The sequence below is a fragment of the Sinohyriopsis cumingii genome, chromosome 18 (assembly GCF_028554795.1).
Source record: "Sinohyriopsis cumingii isolate HCF-2022 chromosome 18, ASM2855479v2, whole genome shotgun sequence".
NCBI lineage: Eukaryota > Metazoa > Mollusca > Bivalvia > Unionida > Unionidae > Sinohyriopsis > Sinohyriopsis cumingii.
In genome coordinates, this window is record NC_142978.1 from 56,630,569 (window position 1) to 56,636,691 (window position 6,123).

A 6,123-nucleotide genomic window follows, 5' to 3' on the forward strand; every position below is an offset into this window, starting at 1 on the left:
ATATATGACTAATATTATTCGTTTATGATAATTTATATAATGCAGTGTATATAAACATGTATATATATATTATTAAATTATCCTTTGGAATTTAAATTATTATATTATTATTATTATTATGTTTTCTTTAATTGATATACTTGACTGAACAAATTTCTTGTAGATATTGATGATTTGTTTATTTGGCCGTATGCTAAGGGTTTAGATTTATCAATTCAACTGACATAAATTGTACTTTTTTTTGCATTATGTCTTTTATATTTATAAATATATCTATGTTATATATATTCAAAAAGTACAAAACGATTCAATATTGAAATATGTTCAAAAAGAGTCTTTTTCTATGACACCCATTTTTCCGATTTGCACTACTACACACAATGAGATTGCATTATTGTGGTATATATATATATATATATATATATATATATATATATATATATATATATATATATATATATATATATATATATATATATATAAATTGATGTTTAGAGTCAAGGCGTCGTCAGCAAAGTAGGACCTGAACTCCTTCATAGAAACTCCCGTTTATGCGAAAGTTTTCATTTCTCTCTTAAAGTTAAGAAAGATATTGGTGAAGTCTCACATTCGGCTAAGTTGAATATGAAAGTCACCTATGAAACTGCAGAACAAATAAATCATGAACGGGTTCGTTTTTCCTTGTTGATAATGTTAATAACTGCGTATAGTGAGAAATTATTAAGTTAGCATAATCTTTATTCAAATGGAAGAAAGAAAAAGGTGTATAGAAAATACCAATTACTTTCTAAAAGGCAATTGAAAATCAAGTTCCTAAACGTTTGGACTGTTGCTAAAGTAACGTTAGATGTTTTAAACGAATTTTTTAATATTGTTAATTTGAAAATTATTATTTCTGCAGCCAGCGGAAAAGGCTTTTATACCATATATCTCTCTGTGTATGTATACATGTGTGTATGCGTACCTACTTGCGTCCATCAATCGATCTCTGTCTGTCCATCGGTCTGCTAGCTGTTTATCCGTCTGTCTTTTTATGTCTGCCTGCTAGTCTTCTTGCACAAGTATATGTTTCTTTAGAAGCAGCATCAATAAAAGCAGCAGCAGCAACAGTAATAATAATAATAATAATATCTTTATTTTAGGATGGTTATTCAATTATCTGAGTGCAACTACTTTCCCTTGAGATTCAATACTAGATAAAAAATTTACTCATGCATGTTCTCTCTCTGTGTCTGTCTGTCTGTCTGTCTGTCTCTCTCTCTCTGGTAAAATATGTATTTTCAAACCGATACACATATATCGATATTAATACGTTTGTAAAGTAGGAGGATTTATAAGGATTTAAGTACATACGTACAGTATTGTTGATCTCTTTGATAACTGTTTTTCAAATGACTTAAAATAAAATGTTCAAGAAAACAACCCAGCAGTTTATGATCTTTTCGGCAAAGGCCATATTTCATAGAAGTGACCCGTGGTCATGTATGTATGTATATTATTTTGCTATCAATATATTCTGTACACAAGCATATAGATGGTCATACAGTGAATTTCACTGTACACACACATGGAAAAGATCACACAATGAGTTTCACTCTACACAAGTGTGGAAATGGTTATACACTGAATTTCACTGCACACAGCGTGTAAATGGTCATACACTGAGTTTCACTGTACACAATCATGGAAATGGTCATACACTGAGCTTCACTCTACACAAACGTGGAAATGGTTATACACTGAATTTCACTGTTGTTGTTGTTGTTGTGTGGTTTAACGCCATTTTTCAGCACACGATACATGGCGGCCAGTATTAAATGGTGGAGGAAAAACCCGGTAAAACGCCGGAAAGAACCACTGACCCACGAGAAGCTACTGGCAAGCTTTCTCACATACCCACATTGGCTGAATCCGAGACTCGAACCCACGCAGACAGAGGTGAGATAGCAGTGATCCGTAACGGAGAGCGCTTTAGACCACTCGGCCACTTGGGGCCCCTCACTGTACACAAGCGTGGAAATGGTTATACACTGAGTTTCACTGTACACAAGCATGGAGATGGTCATACACTGAGTTTCACTGTACATACACATGGAAAAGATCACACACTGAGTTTCACTGTACATAAGTGCCGAAATTGTCATAATGCATCTGCATGGGTCCTGCGTGATGCCCGTTTTTGCGAAAGATTTCATTTTCCCCCTTAAAGTAAAGAAATATATTGGTGAAGTCTCACATTCGGCTAAATTGAATCTGAAAGTCACCTATGAAACTGCAGAACAAATAAATAAATCATGAACGGGTTCGGTTTTCCTTGTTGATAATGTTAATAATTGCGTATAGTGAGAACTTATTAATTTTGTACAATCCTTGTTCCATTGGAAGAAAGAAAAAAGTATTAAGAAGAATTCAATTAATTTCTAAAAGGCAATTCCAAATCAAGTTTCTAAACGTTTGGATTGTTGCTAAAGTAACTTTATATGCTTTGAACGAATTGTTTAATATTGTTAATTTAAAAATGATTATTTCTCCAGCCAGCTGAAAAGGCTTTTATATAATATCTCTCTCTATGTATGTATGCATGTGTGTATGCGTACGTACGTACGTCCATCCATCGGTCTGTGTCCATCTGTCTGCCAGCTGTTTATACGTCTGTCTTGTTATGTCTGTCTGCTAGTCTTCTTGTACAAGTATATATTTCCTTAGAAACAGCATAAAAAAGCAGCAGCAGCAATAATAATAATAATAATATCTTTATTTTAGGATGTTAATTCAGTTATCTGAGTGCAACTATTTTCCCTTGACATTCAATACTATATAAAAATTTACTCATGCATGCTCTCTCTCTGTCTCTGTCTCTCTCTGTCTCCGTCTCTCTTTCTCGTAAAATATATATTTTCAAACAGATACACATATATCGACATTTATACGTTTGCAAAGTAGGAGGATTTATAAGGATTTAAGTACATACGTACAGAATTGTTAATCTCTTTGATAACTGTTTTTCAAATGACTTTAAACAAAATGTTAAAGAAAACAACCCAGCAGTTTATGATCTTTTCGGCAAAGGCCATATTTCATAGAAGTGACCTGTGGTCATGTATGTATCAGTATATTACTTTGCCATCAATATTATTCTTAACACAATCATGGAAATGGTCATACACTGAATTTCACTGTACACAAGCATGGACATGGTAATACACTAAGTTTCACTCTACACAAGTGTGGAAATGGTTATACACTGAATTTCACTGTACACAAGCGTGGAAATGTTCAAACACTGAATTTCAGTGTACACAAGCGTGGAAATGGTAACATATGATGCTGACTACGCAAAAGCAGAGACATGGTCATACGCTGAGTTTCAACGATTTAACATTGTAGATATGCCTGACTTTTTATGATTATTTGTAAGACGGTGGTAAAATATTAGGCGCAAATAAAAATTTAAAACCAAATCATTAACGGTAGCACAACTAAAAATTTCAGAAATGGATACATACTTTAAATTTTCCAGAAATTGAAAACTTTCTATTCAATTGCAAGGACATTTGTCTTCAGTTGGTAAAATATAGATATGAAATATTCCATATTCATCTTGTACAAGTATTTAACTGATCAGCAGATCGAATGACAGCAAAAAGAGAGTAAAATTGGGACTTGCTGTATTATTTGAATTTCTTATGTCGCAATTGTGTTATATATAAAATATGGAAAACAGTGTATGCTCATGCAGTTGGTATATATATATATATATATATATATATATATATATATATATATATATATATAAACTGACAATAGTGCAAAACTAGTATCTAACTAAATTGAGCGCTTTTGACTCCTAGTGAGTCTTTTTAAAAGACAAATACAAAACATATAAAAGAAAAACAAATAAAACACAAAACCCGTTGTATTTGCAAAACTTTACCTGGCTGTTTCTACAGGACTTAAACCTTTAAATTTATTATGTTTCACCAAGTTTATTTCAACTTAGTGCTTATGTTGGAAAAAATTTGATTGACCTAGAAATCGATGAGCCATAACGTCATCTGTTTTTTGTTTTTGTTGTTGTAAATTTATGTAAGCTCAAATTATATCCCGGGTATTTCGTTGTTATAATAGTAAGTATAGATTATTAAGCAAATTTAGAGAATTGTTTAAAAGAAAACGTGTCGGCTGCAAAAGATATCTTTTATATTTTAAATTTGTTTTGTCAAATGTTTCTAACGTTTTGTCACAGGAATACTAGCTACCAAAGGCTTGCATTTTGAAAATAAAATGTAAGTCTTCATTCCTTTACATTAATTGTTTGATGGCTTTTTTAAGTTCTAAAGTATTACTGTATGGAATGTGCGAATTTTGACATTAAGAAAGAAATGTCAAGAAATTACGCATGTTATGAAAGTTGTTTACCAAACGGATACTCTTCAAACTAAAATAAAGAAAAGAAAAGAACCTGAACAATATAAACCTAAATTTCTTCGCGCGACACGTGCGTCCATACGTGCACAGCATTAGCGTTTTCTTAAGAAAGTCGCCTTGCAAGATCGAAAGTCAATTATTGGGTATAATGGAATCTGGGCACAGTTGCTAACTCGTGAATAGGCATCGCGGTTTCTCATTACTTTCCATTCCCTTTTTGGTTATTAGCTGTTTGTCGTTTGCGTGTAACAGATGGGTTCGATACACCAAATTACCTAAAAAAAATCGCTGACGATGTTACTTTTTTCTAAATTGCATTCGTGATCTGTGATAGGGATAATCAATCATCAAAGGTATCTAGCAGGGGTGAAACAGTTTTTAAACATTTTACCCTGATAAATTTATAATTTTTAAAATAATTTCTCACGACTGTTTTTCGTATTTTCTTCTTTTGGATTCCTTGCTCATAAATTATACACTTAACCACTGTCTTCGTGCGCTAACATAATGGAATTTGAACACATGCACACTAGCATTTTCATGTTTCTTACATTCCCCACATGGAGCCCGAAATTTTGACCAACAAATTTGTACCTATCAGCATAAAGAAAATGTTTAATGATCACATGATCTTTGATAGCCAATCATGATTTAGGAATCAAGTATAAAACGTGTTCGTCCCTTTAGACCTCTGGTTCAGTAAGCGGCCCCAAACTTGACTTAATTATCAGTCATTTATTGTGCGACAATCAAGAAGACTTTCAAAATATTGGGTGATATTTTACGAAGAAGTTATAATCAGCCCCTTAGGGACTATGGGAGGGCCAACTGCTCCCTTCTTAGGACTACTTTTATGGATTCTGACCCTGCAAACATTGCCACGGATAGGAAATGCCCAAGCGGAGTAAGTATTCAAAAAGTGTTGCATGATTTATTCGAAACAGAAATGTTTAATCAAAAAATTTCTTTTAATATTTAACATTTTATCTTTTCATGATATCGCTGATTTATCATAAAACATTACTTTTTTCACGATTTTTTAAAAAACGAACATGCAAATAATTCAATATAAGTATCATTTACTTTATATATATATAGAAACTGAAATTTGTTTTGCAGAAAATGTATTATTTGGAGATACATGATGTTACGCAAGTTGACAAATAGCATTTCTATCGTATCCATTTCCTTACGCAAGTTGACAAATAGCATTTCTATCGTACCCATTTCCTTGATTTAATCACCTCCACAGGATTGGAGTTGCTACAAATCTGGGGACTGACTGTGTCATTCACATGCAAGTCATTATTAGATGACGCAATTCATTTCTTTCTCGAATTCGATACCTTTAGGTAGGAACATATTGATAGACCAAATACTTATAATTACAGAGAACTTGCTAAGTCTAAAAATAACGAAGAACGGAAAAATGTGCTTATCTTCGTTAAGAGAATGTCGTTGCGCATATATGCACAGAGTTTGGACACGTTCATAGAGGACTTTAAAGAACACAATCAGTTCAACGATGTAAACATACTTGATCAAGCATGCTTTCAATAGTTTGTTTAGCGTTTATCATCTTGGTCTTAAACACTATTCAACACAATGGATTGAACTACAAAGAATGAAAGAGTGCACACCTAGCTTTTATTCAATATACCCTACCATTCCTAATTTCATTTTTTTTTTAAATCC